Consider the following 19894-nt stretch of genomic DNA (forward strand, 5'->3'; position numbering starts at 1 on the left):
GATTATTTTGTAATTAGTTAATATCCAATATGAAAGCCTGTACGTATTCCAGGATGTTCCTTTCTAGGAAATTTTTGGCACATTGACTAGTTCATTGTTATTGTATTTAATAAAATTTTATTAGATATAACACTAGTTATCATACATCAGCATGCAGCACATGCACTGTGCAGTCTCAGACCTCTTTAGTGGCAATTTTGGTGGTCAGCCATCAGTAGGGCTTGTCCTGTGGATGAGTATGCTGAGGTTTTGTAGTAGTAGAATGGTCCCACTGAGCCAAGACAGTGTCTGCGTTAGATGCATTACATTAAAGGCAAAATAATTTGTGAAGTCTCATTGATACCTAAATCCAAGAAAAGATGCACTCAACAGGATTTCTTTCTGGTTTTACTACGGGGTTCTCTTACTGAAGGTCACAAATGTTTTCTGCAGCTCTAAGGCTGAGAAAGTGGGCTTTGTGCATGGAAGTTTAATGCCATAAGAAAAAAGCTTCTCTCACAGACATGGAGGCCACGATAACCCTGTTGCCCTCAGAATATATGACATCCTAATGGAGTAGCCTTTACCACCAACCAGGGTGGCTTACATAGGTGCCAATGCAAACCTGGACTCCTTTTTTCCCCTCTTCTCACAGTGCAGTGAAGCCACTCTGATCTTTTAAGGGAATTGCTTTGATGGCATATGCCCAGATGATCCAACAGAATATTATCTTCCACCTGCAAAAGAAGTATAAAACCAGCTGGTTCTTCCAGTCAAACTTCAGAAAAATCATCCCAGATTGTAAGTTTGCTGATGAGGTTGACAGATCTTTTGAGCATCCAGGAACAGACATCTTGGCATCTCTCCTGCTCTGTGATCACAACCATCTGATATCTCTTGTCTAGCTGTGGCCATTGTCTAACACTTCAGATAATGGCTAAACACACCCTCCACCTCCACTTAACACATATGCAGCTGAGCATGCTTCTCTAAGAAAAACAAAATCATTCCAAGTTTTGGGTGGTGTGACTACATGGACTTTGCAGAGCTACAAATGGTTTTGGGTACACTTAGGGTGTCTTCCCTGACGGCTCTCTCTAGAGCTTAGAAAGAAGGTGAAGGAGGTGAAGGAGACAATATGAAGATTTGCAGGAATGTACTTCTTATCACCAATATTTGAGGTGGATAACAGTGAAATAACATCTTATAAAAGTGCTTTTTGTAGTGTTCTGTTTCCACAATCGCTTTGAATAAACCAGTGTCAAGGGACCAACAGTACAAGAAAGTCCAGTTGCTGGAAGTCAAAATTAATCCAATTCAGACTTGAAGTAGGGAATGAATTTTTAATAATAAAGCCAATTAATCACTGGAAATCACACTTGCTCAGAGACTCTTCATCTCCAGGAATCGAGCTCTGTTGAAAAGAAGTGCAGAAATGTTCAAGCATGAGGTACAGGCTTGATGCAGAAATTGCTGAGTACATTTCTCTGAACTTACTGGAATTCAATTTCTGTCCTGTCTGTCCTCAAAAGCTCTGTGCCAAGTCATTAAGCAAAATGCTTACTCTGTGTCATATAACTGCTTTTAAAGATGTTACCATTAGATCAAATACTAGCAAACGCAGACAAACCAATACGTGCTGGCTCACACACATCTAGGCTAATAGTGATGGTTTCTGATATGGGAGATAGGGTACTGCTGCCATGTTTGGAGGAGTAAACATTGCACAAAAACCGGGACACACTATAGGAGTCAAGTGGTGAGGTGAGTCAGTTTAAAAAGCCAAACAAGGGTAAAACCATTCACTTACTTATTTGATAGGGCTGGTCTTATGTCAGCTTAGCTCTGTGATCAGGCTGGTCAAACAAGAACCAGTGGTGTTGAAGGAGAAGCAGCAAGCACAGAAGAGTGGAGTGAGAAGTAGGGCAGCTGGATAATTTAACCACTGTCTTCAGCTCTAGACAAAAATGATAGTTCATGTGTACCATACCCTAAGCCTGAGAGCTGCTTTTTGTTACACTGACAAAGGGGCCACTTGTATCCACTTCTCTTCTCTTGTGGCAGAGTTGAGTAAGAGTTGATGTTATTTTTGTCAGTATTTATTGTTTGTGTTGTGTTGGTCCCTCATGGGCAATTCTCTGTGGGTATACATCAACCTAGGAATTATTCCCGACACTAAGATGGAGCATGTGTAAGGCTTGTCAAATGACACAGCATTCGGACACAATGTCGAAGTGTCAAAGTGTAAACACATAAACAGCTGGGGAGAACAGATTTGCTTCTGGAATTATCTGGGTCTCAAATAGGCCTTCCCAGATAGGAAAAAATGGTTGATCCTTAACCAGAATAATCTCTTAAGCCATAAGACAGCTGCATGGCAGAGACTAAGGGTGTGGAGGGCCATGAGTGACAAGCAGCAGGCCAAGAGGAACAGGGAAGCAGGAACAGGAGCTTCTCAGATGAGCTTCATCACTGGAGTAAAGGCATCACTGAGTCATCCCCCTTTTTTGTGATGAGAAAATATCAGAAGATACTTAATTGTAGGGTACAGAGTTTAAATTGCTATAATTATAATAATGCATCAAAACTGAATACAATGCTTCAAATACTGCAGCTATACAAAGATGCTGCTTGATGGCAGTGTGCTTTCCCAGTGTGCAGTACTGTCAGTTGTCATCTTGTTTTCCTAACTTTCCACTATGCTGCCAGCTTTACTGTCTTGTTTTCCTACAAAAAACCTGTCATCCTTTGCTATTTAGGAAAGTGCATATCTCAGCTGTTTTATTGCTTGGTTCAGAGTTAGAGACTGCCTCTTCCCTTTTGGTGTCTGCTTTGATCTTTCTGCTTTCAGTATGTATCAGTTCTGACCACTCTGTGTTGGAACTATTTCTCTATTTGAATAAAACATATGTTCTTGGACATGTCTGAAAATGTGGTGTAAACTGCTAAAATATGCTACATATATTTACTTCATGCCTTCTAAAGAACTGAATTTTCAAGTCAAAACCTATTTTTGATCACCATATAGTGCTATGCAATAGTGTTGCAAGACCTGTAGGGTTACTTCATATATAAAGGCTGATTTTTTTCCGGTTGTGAAGGGAATTGAGAGGTGGCTTTAAAAGGCACTGACATTGGCATCAATATCAGCTGATGCAGATCTCAGCTCCAGGACATAAAGCACAGTTTTCTTCCTCCCTGTGAAGCTATGGAATTGGTCTGCTAGGTCTATATAATCCTGTTGAGCACTGTGGTACACCACCATTCTAACAGAGTACTTCTGATTTTTTTTTCTTTTTTTTTCTTTTTTTTTTTTTAAGTTTTACATAGATAATTTCTCCAGTGAGTATACATTAAAGCTCCCAAGCCTTTATACGGCATGATTGCCACAGTCCTAATTGGACACCCACCCTAAGAGTACATCCCAGGCTTTCTCTTGTGCCAGCTATGGCATCTGTTGGACCCTTTGTTGAGGGAGGAAACTTGCAGCCTCAGAAGGTGGGAACAAAAGTGGCTCGAGACACAGCACATCTCCCTGGCAGAGGGAAGAAGCCACCATCAACACTAAGCTGGGTGGGCAAAGCTCTCCTGGGACTGACTCACAGAGGCCTGGTGTCTCCACACCGTTGCAGGAGGAGACACAGGTGCTTTGTTAGGTGGCTGATCCTTCACATCTCCCTCTCCCAGGCTTTTCCAGTTTGCTGGGACATTTCTTGGTGACCTCCTCACCCACAACCACAGGGACTGTGTGGGGCACCCTGACTGCAGGGGACAAATGATGGGGGCAGAGAGGAGAAGGGGGATCTCACCTGGCCAGCAGACCCACTGTGACCCATCTTCTCAAACAGAACAAAGCAATATGCATACTTCCCTCCACCACTGAATCTCATCCTCGAGTCCTCGCCTTTCTTCAGTATCTGCTACTTCCTCCTTTGTTCCTAGCAAGTATTAGATATAGACTTTAGAAGCTCATTTACATTTTTTTTAAAGTGTTTGCATGGAGGAGAGGGACAGCAGCTACACCCCAAGGCTCATGTCCCATCAGAGTCTCCTATGATGGCACAGATGCAGCTGGCTTGGGACACTTGGCTATGCAAGGAGAGCCTGACCTCAAGCACCACCATTAAAGTCAGGCAAGATGACAGGCTGCACCTGTAGCTGCCAAGTGCTGCTGTGAGGCTGGGAAGTCAATGAGCTAAAGAGGCACCTCAGTCCCAACAACTCAGCCATCAACACACATGCAGGAAACAGGTAGCAGTTCATGACTGGGATAGTGTTTGTGGCCATCTCCAAGGATGAGTTTCTCAGGGATCTCCAGACCTCTGGGCTCTGCCCATCTGCTCTGTTGGAAGCATTAGGGCTTCAGCAGAACCACTGAAGGCCAAGGGGCTTGTGGCAACTTTTCCTACCATATAAGCACATAGTCTTTAGCTCAGATACTTATGACATAAAACCTTCATACAACTAGGAGGAAAATAGCAGGGTGGTAATTTATAAACAATGAAAAAATTGGGACATCCTGCCATCAATCCTCAGCCTAAGATCATAGCTGCTCTTCATTATCTGAAGAATAATACTACAAGACTCCTTGTAGCGTGCTGTTTTCTAGGTATGAAAGAGCCAAGGTGAAGATCACACCCTTGATTGTTCTCAGAGAATCCACACAGAATTTACAGAACAGAACAAAAAATGATTCTTCTGCTGAGGCATGCTGCTAAAAAATATTTCCTTCCAGGGAAAGGACACTTCTCTAATATTGCACTGGGCAGAAAGCTGCTTCAGTAGAGCAGTCAACTTGGCATCTCTCCACCATCTCTCCCATATTCTTTCCTGTGTTGTGGTTGGGAGGTTGTATAACAAAATGGTTTGAAATGTTGTCATTGTCCATGCAATTTCTCTATAGTTTCTCTGTATGAAGCCTCTACAGCAACAGGTCTTGACATGGGTAACATCATGGGAAACTCTGTATCTATGGAACTTGAGCAAGCTGACACCAGTATAATGTAGTTTTCATTACCATCTCTTATCTTGGAAGGTGAATTATATGAACTGAGCTTTTAGAGTCTTTAATGTGGAAAATCTCAATCCAGACTAGAATCCATTAGTTTTTTACCACGTGAGGACTGCTCTGCTTACAGCCTCAAGAAACAGGCTTGTGACAGACTGCTGATGACCACCAGCTGAATGATTTGACGGCCAGCAAGGACAGAAGGGCCTTATCAGTCTTTGCTAATGCAGGGTCAGAGGATCTCAGACAGTGAACAATGACCCTTAATTTTCTCTGTCTGGACCTTCAGATCATTACCAGAGGGTTAACCTCTGGTGGGTTCAGCATTACCAGAGGATTAACCTCTGGGTGACCAGGGTGTCATTCCCCAAGCCCCTGACACCCACAACAGCTGCATTCCTCAGAATAGGAAGGGAAATAGACAATGCTGGGTATCTGCTAAATCAAATGCCAGCCTGATGCTGACCGAGCTGATCTCCAACAACTGCAGATGATCTCTTACCCTCCAAGGGCATAGAAGTATTAGACAGAGCATTTTTGTAAGCACACAGCAATGAAAACAGAAAAGAGAAAAGATAATTTCTCTTGATCTCTAAATTAAAAAGGCTGTTCTCTGCTTTTAAGTGCAGCTTTGGTCCCCTGCTTGAATAGCAATTGTAGGGATAGGTACAATTTTGGAAGAATTTGTGATGGAAAGCTAGAACTTGATTTCATTTAAGAAGACAATAAAATGCCTTCTCAAATGTATTATATGGTTGGGGTTTTTTTCCTTCCTTCTGCATTTCAGATAAATTTGCCGGGAGAAGCTGTGAGTAAGCTCTCTCTCTCCCTAGTATGCAGAGAGATAACATGTTTGCAGATACGTACAAGGCCTCCTGAAGCCAGAGACAGTGTGGGAGGAGAGAGAAGATACAAAAAGTCTTGGAGAAGGTCCCCCTGGGGACCTGGTGGGTACAGCATCATAAAGTGGTCCTTGCATCTGATATAAACATTTTTTAATCCTTCCACTGCCTTGGCCTTCTTGGGAAGAATACCTGTGTATATTTTACCTTACAGCAATATATTTTAAAACTGTATTTTGCAGTGAAGAGAGCTTCAGTGAAACTTGCTGGGCTTCAGATTAAAAGGAAACTCCATAGAATTTTCCCAGACATATTATTGTTAAATTACTGTAAAAAGAATGACCTTTATCTACAGCGGACAGGAACAGAAATGACCCAGCATTACTAACATTTTGTATTAATTCCCATTTACTTCTTAGGTCACATCAACTACTCAAACTTTCTGCTGGGTCAGAAGGGAAGTAAAACACAGCACATTCAGTTGTGAAGGACAGGGCATACAAGAAGACAGATGACTCTGGTCTGTACTCCAGCATTAACTTCCTATGTGACCTTGGGTGAGTCTTAGGGAATGATTCATTGCACCCAGCTATCACTGCATTAATGTCTAATTAAAACTAATTGTGTTAATTACTTCTGAAGAGAGCAATTATTCACATGTATTTAGGTTGAGTTGTATGCTCTTCTGCAGACATGGTTCTCTCTCTCCGTTTACCACAGAAGAAAACTACTGGCTCACTTAGATGTTCAGCTTGTGCCTTATCAGATATAGGTAACATGGATCTAGGTATTAGTTAAATGTATTGCCTTTACCCTGTGTTTAAAATACAGTTATTCTTCTTTTCATCTTGTCTTCTACAGCTAAACGTTTAGCTCTTTGGAAATGCATGGTACAGTATGTGCATGCACTACCTCACAACACAGAACTCCTGGGGGGTTAAAACCTCTCCCTGACTCTTGAAATGGGTGATGTTTGTTCTGTAGTCCAGTGGTTACATTACAGTCCAAGCTTTTGCTTTGATCAGAAGTAAGTTTATTTGCTGGTGAAGGTGATTAAATGATCTGAAAGAAAGGGTCAAACTAGGACGAGTTTAGATCAGATCTTTCCCTTCTTTTACTTTATTTAATCCCTTGGGTTGGAAATAATGTAGTACTCACTGAGACAATAGCTTTCAAATGGCTCCTGGCTGTGATGAATTTTCACCTCATGTTCACCAAGTAGATGGATTCCAGCACCTGTTTAGAGCCAGGGTAGACATCTGATGAAGAATATGTTTTTAGAACAAATTTGTTCTGTTTGTGTATCTCTTCTTGAAGTATTTACTGTTTTGAATGCCCCAAAGAAGGGAGAATATCTCCCTGCTCTGCCTGCTATCAGCTGTCAGATCACCAGGGCCTTAGTGTCACCACTAGTTGGGGGGAAAGACCAATAAGTTCTCCACATAAATGACATAATACGGCATGTGCTCTTGTGGAGCACATCTTGTGGAAAGACATCTTGTGGAAACATATTTCCCTCCAGAACAGCTGCAGGAGTCCCACAAGCCAGCAATCTCATCTCTGGTCTGCAGCCAGTGGAGCCCTGTTGCAGGTGCCGTGGCAGGATATACAGATCCAGTGCATTCTTAAGAGGCATCTGCTGTGACGGATCTTCCTTGAGGAGGAGAGAAACTCCATGAAAATGAAATATTTTTACCCCAGATCTGCTTCCTTTAACATTTACATGCCTAGTTTATTGCCTGTGGAACATCTGAACAGATGTTTTCACCTGCTTTTCAGTGGAGCCCACACAGAGAAAAGTGTGAGCTGAACACAGCTCTTCTGTATTCAACAGGAGCAGATACACACCCCTGGCACTACCAGGGTCCAGCTGCCCAGACAGCAAGAAGTTGCTTCCCAAGTATGATTTATTGTCTTTGTCACTTCTTGCTGTGTGGAATATGGCACTATAAACATTAAGCCCTTTAGAGCAAAGGCTATCTTTTCATCCTTTGTCAGTGCAACATCAATCATTGTCACATCCCTATCCATGCCTGGAGTTTCTGTGTGTTACCCACAATGCAAAAAGGTAACTAAGAAGAACAGTAAGTGATGTCTTGTATGCCAGCAGCTGAGTTTTTTTAGAGCGTTTTTGTCTTTAGTTAATAAAGAACTGTGGAATCCTCCTTAGCACTTTATAAAACTCAAGTCATGTATTTTCAGAATTTTACCCATTTTTTAATGTTTTTAGGTTTAGCTATGAAAGATGACAACCATTCTTTATCCTGAATTGATCTGTAGGTAAGACTGTGAATAATACAGAACGTGCTCTGGGGCAAGGGGCAAGGATTAAGGACACCTTAATGATCAGCTGATGCCACTTTGACAGTGATGACACTTGAATCCTATAGCAGTCCATGACATAAACCTGACATAAGCCATGGATGATCAAGATACCGCCCATCCTGTGGCCACATTCCCCAAGTATTCCTCTGTCAGAGGTGTCATGCCCCAGGTTTACCTTTATGTCATATGAAATGGAAACTCACGATCCATGAACTCACATTGACAAGAGTCAGCACTGAGCCAGCCCCTACTTGATATGAGCCAATGTTGGTGCAGATAAAACAAACAGGGAAATAGGTAAACTGTTATTCAGGGAAGGAGACAGAACTGAGGGATCCTAAGCTTAAATTCACTCTTTGAATATAGACATGTCAGTGAGCTCAAGACTTAGAGTTGGCATAGGTCCTGCCCAAGTCTGATCTTTGAGGTCCCTTCCACCCCAAGCCATTCTACGATTCTATGAAACACAGGATAACAGTGAAAAAGATACATTATAACAACCTTCCTTAAGTGGTTCCGTGATACTAGACAAAAATGTATAGGTCTGTTTATAATTCGTATCCCCAAAGTCAGTCTGCTGTCATTTACTTGTTCTGCGTTACAGTTTAGCATGGTCACTCCAAGCAAAGACCCCTGAACAATCAGGATACAAGTGGGAAGCTCCACTTAAAGCTGGGGCTCAGGCGGCCCATCAACAAGCTTTGCATTGTTTTCAGCAGTGTTTCCAAGTGAATCTCTGACTCTGTTGCTGGTAATTGAGAAAGGAAAGATTCAGAAAGTTCGGCTAAGCCAGTTTAAAAGAACGGCTGTGAGCTGTTCATGTGGCCGAAATGAGACAGAACAAAGGGAGCTTTAGTAGGAGACAGGATGGAAGAAATTCTAGTCTTTTAAAATTAAATCTGTACACCACAGAAAAAAGTTGTATATTTTCAGTGTATGTTCCCATCAGTCCCTGTGGGGCAAAATTCAGCTGAAAGTACATAGCACACTTGCAGCTCCAGGCACTATTGAAACTGCCGTATTAAGGGCAAAATTTACTTGACAGGGTAAGTTGCAAGCAATACAGACGTTGCATGTGAAACTAAGATGCAGCAATGCATCTTTAACTTTGGCCTGAGAATGAAGAAACTGTGCCTGGCTACAGTCCAGGTTTTCCCCTGTGATTTACGGTATGTCTTGGGCTCTTGAGTGCCAGGGATAACACCTATGCATATTACACCAGCTCCTGCTCCTTTATTACCACACTAAGAATATATTTTTTTCCCAGAAGAAATAAAAGCTGGGGCAAAGCTTCCTGAGGCTTTGTTGCCTGGCAGGGCTTTCAGTCCTTCTAAAATTGTTACCCAATGAAGGAATGTTACCTCTGAAGTACCATAACCAACATATCATGACTAGGCAATAGATGAGGACTAATGTCACTTGATATGTATTCCATTGACAAAAATACATAGATAAATGAACAAACATCTCCATGTACTGAATCTTTCAATTAAAATAAAAACCAGGAAAATTACTTTTTCTGAAATATAACTTACTAGTTTTGTACAGTTTATTTATTAAGACCACACAGTTGTATCCTGGAATTTTATGAATTATACGTATGAAAATTGAAGACCACTGTTCTTACTGCTGAGTTTGTTCTTATAATATTCCTGGATAAATACTATCAGGATTAAAGGAAATCATGCTAAACTAGTTACTAAGGCAACTAGTTTACTAAGGTAACTAGTTTTCTAGCAGAAACTAGTTGCAAAGTTTTGGGGAATTATTTGATTTCTGTCATCCTGGAAGTTCACAACTTTGGCAGGTTTAAAAAATATCCCCTCTAGTGTCTTCTTTGAAGCAGCACCTCAATGAACTTCAAAAAGGAGTATATTTGGCAAATGCAGTTTGATACTTTTGCTAGCACCATGCAGTTACGACCATTGCACACTGGTGTTCACTGGTCATGGTTTGGCATCTTAATGTGGTTTTGCCACAAAACTGTCAGGCAAGACATCACAGTTCTACCCTACTCTGTTGCTGATAAAATGCAAAGACGAAATAGGAGTGTAGAAGCTCAAGACTTCTGGGGTTTCTTCATATGTTGGATAGTAAGGTCGTGTTGATACAGGGGAGTAAAACATCTGTGAGGAGAGTGAAGTTACTATTATTAACTCCAAACCAAATCACTGTGCTTCAGCTGCTCATTGTCAGGTAGCTTAGGAAGTCCATCACCAGGGTAAAAGGAATGATAGAAGATAGGTGTTCACTGAGTGAAGATTACTTAAAGAAGATTTTGCACTCATACTATGAACTCGCTTTCAAACTAATTTTTGTTAAAGTTTGTGCTGAATGTTGTTGTTGAGTGTTGCTATCACAGAGAAGGATGATGGTACTGGCTCTGGAGAGTGACAACTGGACTGTTAAGTGAAATTTAATTAAATGTTGATCTCACTGGCTAACATGAAAAAAAGTAATTTAGTCTGGGGTCAATGATCTCATTCACATCTCTGTGAAGTAGATTAATGCTTTTGAAATTCATTTTTCTGATTGTGACTTTCCCAATTGGTAAAAAATCTATAATAATGTCAAATATAAAAACTGTAATGTCAAAAATAAGACATTAATTGTCATGTTGCCTTAAGCAGTCTCTTGAACTTTGCATCTCAATTATCCTTTGAGCAAAATGGAAATACTTTTATCTGCTTGCCTCCCTCAATGGTTGTGAGAATAAATTATTGTTCATAATCAGCTTGCAGGCTGAAAAAGGATGCCTTTTAAACATTCAAAAAAGTATGTTAATAGGAACAGTTAAATCGTAACATTCAGGAAAAGAAGAGCAGAGGGAGTAGAAGGACACAGTTAAATTTTGCTTTCTCAAGTCTGCTTCCTACTATTTCCTCACCCAGAACAGTAGTCACTTCAGGACAAAAGAAGACCAAGTACATGAAAACAATGCTAAGACACTTCTGGCAGAATTTCCAGTGCTGGCCAGTGCTGCAGCAATGTCTGCTCATGGCTTGTCAGGATTGCTATGGGAAATGCACACAAGAGAGGGGGTTGTTATACAAGGGAAGGAAGAGAAGGCTACTTGTTTGTTTGCTCTTGCTTAATGTGGGCTTGGGCAGTATTCTTCCCAGGCCTTCTTGAACACACCCTGGTATCTGGGAACACTTTCATATGGAACAGTTATGAAATACTATGGTTGATGTAGTTCTGATAAGAAGCTGTAGCAATATTTATAAACTGCTGAGCTCTATAGATAGCAGTACACTTGGTAACAGGAAATGGGACATGGTTGCTCTACCTGTGCAATTAGTGAAGCAAGTCTCTGCATGTTCATACACCCTCGTACAAACAAGAAATGGATAGAAAGATCCTATCGTCACCTGGGCTCGTCACACTAACACAGACAGAGTAAAGTATCATAAGGCACGGGGCAAGATAAAAGAGCATAGAACACACTGACTTCTTACACTCAAATTCTCTAATATCTGCATTGCTGTGTAAATAATTACAGCACTGACAATGCTATGATACCATAGTGTGAGTGGTATCATGCTGTTCTCGAGATGACTTTTTGCATCCACACAGAAGGGTTTAAGTTTTTTAAAATGTCTATCTGTTCATCAAGCTGAGGAACTCCAGGAATGCTGGACCTCTGCCTACAATCAACATCTAATAAAGCAAAAGAGATGTATAATAGAAGGGAGAAATTAAAATCTTAAGTCATGACATCTTGTGTCAAAGTTTTCTGACATCTATCAGCAAACAGTTGTCATTTAACCTTTCCCAAGCACTTAGTTAAACTACTTGTGAATAGCATTTCTTCTGCTCCTTCTCCCCTCTCCTAGATTCAAGGAATTAATCTGATTGGAATTAAAGTCCAAGGTCTCATTGGCTGTAAACTTCAGATCAATGTGTTCAGGTTTTGCTTAATCACTACCAAAATTCACACTACGTGAATTCATGTGATCTGACAGCGATACCAGTGAGCTTTTTTTCTAAGAGCTAAGACTGCAAAATCTGTTGCATAAATATTATCATCTTACTTCTAAGAAGGTTTGTCAGAAATCTACTTCATATACAGAAGAGAAAGGCACTAAAATAATGTCATAATAAAATAGTGTAAGCACTAAAATACCGCTGGTCATACTGGGGGCTTAGCACATAGTGAAAAAGCAAGAGTGGGCATAAATTTGAAAAGTTTCTTAAAGATCTTTAAAGGCATGACTCTAAAGACACACACTTGGGAGTTAGGTTAATGTTTGTGCTGGTGAAAAGCTTCTGTGGGTTTGACAGCTAGTGTGATCTTGGTGACAGAAAACCACTGCCCTGACAGAATGAATATAAACAAAACCTTGTTCCCTTCTGAACTGTCTGCAAATCAGTACAGCACTTCAGTCCTGTTGTGCAGAGATGAGGTTTTTCTAGACCTGATACACTTAAAAAAGACAGAATAAAAATTTTAAAACCCACACAAGTGGATATAAGTTGGGAGAAAAAGTTGGAAAAATATGTTGAACCTTGGGAGAGGAGGAGAAGGAGGTGGTTTGTTTTCTGCCCTATGTGTTGCTGATGGCATGGTTGGCACTATGTGCATCATAATCACAGCCATTAGACATTTACAAGTGTATGCTGCAGATATTCTTAGTAAAGCTCTTAGCCAGTAACGACTCCTAGTGCTGCACTTCATTACATATCAGCAGAAATATGTAATTCTGTGAGCCAAACATTCCTGCACATTGCTGTGCCAGCAGGCCACTCATTCATTTCCATAAGAAATCCAACTTGCAAAACAGTGATCAGAGTGCCTCTGTTTGGTAAGCTGCACACACAGTGCTTACTGCAAGCGAGACACACACATGGGCTTTGCACAAACAGCAGCATGGCCCAAACCCACACAGCACGTGGCTGTGTTTCCAAACATCGACACCTAGTTTTCTGAACAACATTCTTACATATCCTGATGTTTGTGAAGGTTTATGAAGGCCTGCACCTCTCTGACTTGATCCACTTTTCCTGTAGTAGCCAACCTAAGCTGAACAAAAGTTTGTCTGTTTAAATAATAACCTCTTCTTTTTGTTTTCCTTTACCACATTCTAATTTCATCCTCCTTTTTTGGTATGGGATCTCTCTTCTGTTCTCAGCTATGTGGGGTGAGATCTTTGCTCCTTTACAGCATATTTAAGGCAAGAGTGATAATAAAACTCCTGTGTCAATCCAGGGGGATATTTTTTCCAAGCAAGCACTTCAAAATACAGACCTCTGAGCCACAGACCTTCTCTCTGCCTCGCACCAGATTAAGGCTGGGATGGTGAGGAAGCTGGAACCAACTGCATGTGATGAGTAGGTTCTAAGCAGACCTGTAGCATGTAGAAACATTACAGGAGGATTTCTGGACTTCATCTAGTTGTCCAGGAGAGTTTACAGCTACCATGAACTTCTTTTTGCCTGGCCTATATCTATGGCAGACAATCTCAAATCCCGTATTTTAAGTAAGAGTTACCATGTACTTAATTTTACTGTAATTTGTATCACTAAGGTTGGAATCCCTTGGCTAAGTCTCTTTATAAATCAAGGGCCTGAAAAGGGATTTCAAATAGGAAGTAAGAGAGATGAAGTTAGGCTGATATGGAGAAATTACTGGGTTATAGAACAAAGTTTAGGCATTGCACGCTCTTGACCATTGAACAGGAACACAACACAAAGCAACTCAACTGCTGGAAATTTTAGCATCGAGCTGTGGCGAGTATTGAGAACACAAGAGTCTATATTCTGTGTCAGAAAATGCACATCTAAGGTTCTAAAAGCCAGAACACTGTCAACAAGAGAGGTGCTTGGACAGCAGGATCACTGAGGAGAGGTAGGTCTTGAGGTCCTTCAGGCTCTGCAGGTCAAGTTAGCTCTTTGAAAACCTAGCTCCTCATTCTGGTATCACTGTTCAAGGTATCTACATCAAACAAATTATGCCACGTCTCTTGTTGACTTCTGGAGTACTCACTCATGTTTTAAAGCAGGCATCTCCTTTCCTCTTCCTTCAAGCTCACTTCAACCCACTTCCCCAGGAATAGATCTCCTTCAGCTGTGGGATAGGACTGATTTTTGGAAGGGAGAGAAAGAGAAGCAGATTCAGAGCATGTTGTCCACTACAGGACAGATGTGGAGCAGCACAGCTGGGTGCAGGGTCTAGGAAGGCCCTTCAAATTCAGAGTTTCCTCTTATACCCACATATGAAAGGACTGAGGTTCGTGAAAAAGAGAATTAGGAAGAGTGCACAGCTAGTACAGCACAGAAAAATAAACAAAGCATTTGGGAGGCATTTTCTCTGCTGGGGGACATCCCAAATATGGAAGCCAAAAGTTAAATCCATAGACAGTAATCTATATATGGCACTGTAGTATATGCAGATATACTGTAATCAATAAACTACAACATATATATCAATGTCACCTCTCATGTTACCTCTACTTTGGAGGTATTCTGCTGGTGCCCCCTTGTCACTGAATAGGAGCCCAGTTCTTGAGAGGAAACCTCTTTAATGTGTTGTTTCCTTTGCAGTTTCAAAGAGGATATAGAATGTCTCTGAATCTCTGTACAATAGATAGACCTGGTGCTTCATAAAAATGGGAAAGCCAGCTGTTAGATTCCCATTCAGTAAAATGTGTAGGTTAGAAAAATAAGAGAAGGGCAGAAAGCTTTGGAATTAAAGGATGAAACCGTTTAAGATACGTATGTAAGAAAATAGCTGTGGCATTTAGATATCAAACAAAGAAACAATGTAATAGAAGAAAATTACTCTTCCTGTTTATCTCTTAAAAAGAAGCCTGAGTACATTGGAGCCATGAGATAGGAACCACTCTAATGTTACCAACTGTCTTGGAAAGTATAACAAAGAGATTTGCTTTTAATTAAAACATTTTTCAAAACACTTCAGTAACCTTCAGAATCAGTAAGCAGCTTACAACTGTTGTAACAAATATTTAATATTCCCTGTGTCCTGAAACTGGCGTGGTTTTTTTGTTTGGTTTTGGTTTTGGGTTTGGTTTTTTTTGTTTGATTGGTTTTTTTTCTGTTTACAAAGCTCGTAAATCTGCTGAGAGTCATTTCACTGGTCAACCACTGCATTCACTGAAACTGAATTTACTTTTAAGTTTGGAACAAAGAGAAGAACCTAGTAATATGCCCAGTGAAAACAGACAGAGAGATTGCATTCTCAAGAAGTGCATAATTTAAAATTAAACCCTAATTTAATGGTGTGTTAGAAAATTATTTTGTACCTTTATTATGAAAATAATTTTGTAATTTTGAATAATTTGTTATTTCTGAGTACATGGAAACTACATGCATTCTTATTTACCAGAATTATCATAGCAAAAGTGATTCAGCTACTGTGCCTAAGGATGAGTTTTATCCTCTAGTATTTTATATTTTTTATATTGCTGTAGAGAGACTATGAAATGGATTTCTGTTGACATCTCTAAACTCCACAGTATGAAAACTAAATGTTTTAGTTGTAACCTTATTTTCCTTTATTTATTTCCCCATCTTTGTTTACTGTCTTTGACTGTGACTAGAGTCTCCTTGAAAAACAGTCTGGTTTCTTTGTAGTACCACAGAGTATGCAATATATTTAGAGTGGAACTGAAATGTAATTATAATAAAAGAAATAATAAAAAAAAGATTTTGCATGTAACCAGTTATGTGAATTATGACATGATTTTATTGTATTACCCATTTTAGAATTGTCTTAATTGGAAACTGTAGCCTTGACAATGATTTTCCTAGCCCTCAGAAATGTGGATAGAAACTAGGAACAGTATATAAAAGGAAGACTGCTGGCATTCACTGGATTTAGGGAAGTAATAATCTGTTGAGCCAAAGTTCGATTTCACAAATATAGGTGAAGTGGAAAAAGACAAATTAATTCAGCATGATCAGATGTCAAACACTGTGTGTATTTCAGATACCACAGTGAGATTCATAAGAGCAGAATGTCGTTTTGTTCTATTAGAGTCTTTGAAAAAAAAGATACACTGAAGTTTCTTTAAAACTTAAAAAAACTTCTAGGATAAATAATGAAAATAAGGAAGTGATGCTCCCCCTCTGCTCAGCCCTGGTGAGACCTCACCTGCAGTGCTGTATCCAGTTCTGGGCTCCTCAGTGCAAGAGAGACATGGAGCTCCTGGAGCAGGTCTAGAAGAGGGCAACTGGGACTGGAGAGTCTCTCTTATGAGGAAGTGCTGAGGGAGCTGGGCCTGTTCAGCCTTGAGAAGAGGTGATTGAGACTGGACCTTATCAATGTCTCTAAGTATCTGAAGGTAGAGTGTCAGGAGGATGGAGCTAGGCTCTTCTCGATGGAGCCAAACAACAGAATGAGAGGCATGGGGCAGAAACTGATGCACAGAAAGTTCCATCTGAATATAAGGAAGAACTTCTTTACTGTGCAGGTGACTGTGCACTGGAACAGACTGCCCAGAGAGGTTGTGGTCTCTCCCTCACTGGAGACATTCAATTCTGGATGCTTGAGCAGTGGGCCACTGTGGTCCCTTCCACCTTACCCATTCTGTGATGAACTGACAGTGCATTGCATCAGTGTGGAGTTACCTTTGGGATAGTAATTACAACAGTTGCTTACTCTTTTGCTTTAGCAATACATCGTCATGGACTACATATTTAATGCATAACAGCATGTATGAAAAGATAATAGCATCCTATCCACCTCTTAATGCAGGACCTATTTAACTGTGCTGATATCCCTCCTTTTTATCAGAGGATATTAACAGATATGGTAAAACATAGCAGTTGTTTATTTTGCTTTTCCCAGAATTCGATAAATACTGCATAAGTATTCACATATTTCTTAACCAGTTGGCTTTGTCTGTCACACCTTTTCCACCCTGCCTTGCCTCCATACAAGCAAGAACATCTGTAGACAACAGATAGAGAAGAATATTTGGGAGTGCTCCTGCTGGAGCCTTGATGCTAACACAGCTACAACCTTCCACTGTCTGAGTGTAGACTCTGCCAAACCCTGCCTACAGGGCTTTGGTGGCCTGTGCTCTTATTCCTTTCTAATAGGTCTCCTGAAAGATTCTCAAAGAGGTTGCATTCAGACCCTCTGTGATATGCCTGCTCCCCATTTAGGGTCTGTCACCTGATCCTTATTCCTTCAGGATGGAGAGAAGCACTGTGGTCAAGCCATCTCAAACTCTTCAGCCACACAGCTCTCTAACCAAAGCGTAAGTTGCCATGTGAATGTCTGAACCAGCCAGAGGAGTTTTTCTTTTAGCCTTTTGGGAAAACTGATTACTTCATGCCATGCATAGCTTTATCACCCAATGAGAGTTTGTTTATCAGCTCCACTCTCACAAGTAGGTAACTGTGAAAAGACTCAGTGGTGACTAAGTTCCTGCTGGAAATAGTCTGGAGTTTCTTTCAAAGCCACACCTGTTCATGTGACACAAGCCTCTTGGGCGAGCCGCCTGCTCTCTCATGGCATTGAGAAACAGTATGTCACACCCCAATGAAAAGGTACGGCCGTATTGAGCACAAAAACATATATGTAAGCAAAGAAATGTCTTTAGGCAGTCAAGGAACACTGTCCATTTAACCATATCTAATGTTTGCACTCTCTCTCTCTTACACACACACACAGTATTTTTCACCCGAGTAATATTTCTATTTGGTTAAGAGGGAAGAAGAAAGAAAGGGGAAAGGCAAGGTTACTAGGAGGGGAGGCATAAAATGTTTCTGATTCAACTGTGATGAAGTCAGATGAAGACAAAATGCCTACTGGTTTCTGCAGGTGCCCAGTTCCTTACAGTTGTGATACACAGAAACAATATAGTCTTTACATGTCCAAACTTACCACAATTACATGCTTGAAAAGAAGCTTTAAAATACAGAATGAGTCACAAAGAAATTGACAAGAAGATGTAATCTTGTAATAGTCCCTTTCAGAGGATACAGTAATTTGTAGACACTTGCTTCCTATTTATCAAAATTAACTGTCACACCTTACACTGACACCATGGATTTGGAATACATGATGCAATGCAATGATGGCTCACGATGACGAGTACACAGAATGAACCTTGTCGCTTGTATTTCAGCTGATCCACCCAACTATGACTCACCAGTGAAGGACTGAACTTTTTGTCCTTAGGCAAAGGGCACAACAGCTGTGTCTCCCAGACATGGTGCCAAGGCTTCCATGACATCTCCAAGTGCACTCAAGATAAGACCATTCAAGAGCAGTTTTTTTCTACCACAGGGCTTTTTGGCTCACATAGCGAGCAGAAGGCTTGCAGACAAGCGAGACAGACAAATCAAGAACCCTGTGGCTTTCACTTCCGTACTCTGGTCTGAGGCTTTAAAATTAAATTGAATTGGGGGAAATTAGCTAACCATTTGTTTGTTCACTTTTTTAATATCTGACTCAGATCATGCTGAGGAGCACGTGAAACTTTGATGGACTTGCAGCTGTTTCTACGGTTTCATCCTTGATGTCCAGATTGGTATCACTAACATTAACACAACAGCAAATAGCTGCTCCTACTTCTGCTCCCAGCAAGACTCTGCCCTTACAGATGTAAGCAAGCCTGATGACAGACACTGATGATTGCTAAGGCCAGTTGATTCCAGAAGGAGGTGAGTAGATATTCCATTTTAGGGTCATCCTTTCAGACAGCATTCTGCCATTAATCCACACAAGATCAGATTCATTCCTGTCACTCTTTGGGCCACAGTAAAACCGAGCTTTGAAAAAAAGTCCTGACTAAAGCAGAAGTCTCTACCCAAAACCACCATGAAGCTAGGAGCTCTAGTAACCCCTCTTCTAACTAGCATCTTTTCTAATTAGCAGTCCCCAGCATACACCCAGTTCACACAATACTTAACAATTTAATATTTACAACAAACAAAATTAGGTTCTGCTTAGAGAAAAGAAAATGTTCGTAGAATTTGGTCAAATCACTATTTAAAAAGCAGGAGTTCTTTTTTCAGAGCCAACTCCATTGTAATAAATCAAAGTTCAGCCTTCTCTCTCATCTGTTGTGCGGCTAATTATAGGAATAATTTTGCAAATAAATTTAGAAGAACATTAAAATGTGGTGCTTTGGTAATGGGCTTAAATGGTAACTAAAACTTGTTAATTTCTCCAACAGTTTTCCCCACTTCCTTATGGAGTAACTCATGTCAAGCAGGATGTAACATCACAACTAAGGATGATCTTTCATTTGCAAAGAACGTGAAAATACTATGGAAATGTTGAATGTTTTTAGAAACAGAAACTTAGATAGCATCGGTTATCTAGAGAGAAACTGAAAACTCTGGTTTCAAACTGTGCCTGTCTAGACTCAATGTATATTAGTCTTTGAGCCACCTAACAGCTGCTTCACTGTGAAAGTGGTAATTAAATAACCACAGCAGAAATACAAATGACCACAAAGACTACACAGGAAATCTGGCAGCTCAGATATGTCAGGTCACCTTCATTGCTTCTAACTGGATGCACGTCCCCATGCAAACCCCAGAGTCTGTAACTGCTGTGGAAAACGGGTATAGGTCAGAATAGGTGGTCCCCGTGAGCTGGGTAAGGAACATATCAGGTACCAACTTGGAACCCTCCCATGCAGGACCCTGCACTTCTTCAGCTAGTCGCAGTTCACCACACCCTGTGCACCTCCCAGATGTGCAGGAGTAGCTACTGACTGAAGTCATGATCTGTCAGCATTGCCTAGTCCAGCACACAATG

The 19894-nt window shown here is 40.7% G+C and overlaps 1 long non-coding RNA gene across 1 annotated transcript in view; it reads left to right on the forward strand.

The window, feature by feature from the left end:
* Nucleotides 1-19490, forward strand: part of LOC126647148 (uncharacterized) — a 36600-nt gene extending 17110 nt beyond the window's left edge. Inside the window, exons 3-4 of the long non-coding RNA XR_007630512.1 lie at nucleotides 18582-18789; nucleotides 19305-19490. This is a non-coding gene — a long non-coding RNA (uncharacterized LOC126647148). The remainder of the gene's footprint in view (nucleotides 1-18581; nucleotides 18790-19304) is intronic.
* The last annotated feature ends 404 nt before the right edge of the window (nucleotides 19491-19894 follow it).

This window comes from Myiozetetes cayanensis, unplaced genomic scaffold (assembly GCF_022539395.1).
Source record: "Myiozetetes cayanensis isolate MyiCay16 unplaced genomic scaffold, myiCay2020 scf4, whole genome shotgun sequence".
Taxonomy (NCBI): Eukaryota; Metazoa; Chordata; class Aves; order Passeriformes; family Tyrannidae; genus Myiozetetes; species Myiozetetes cayanensis.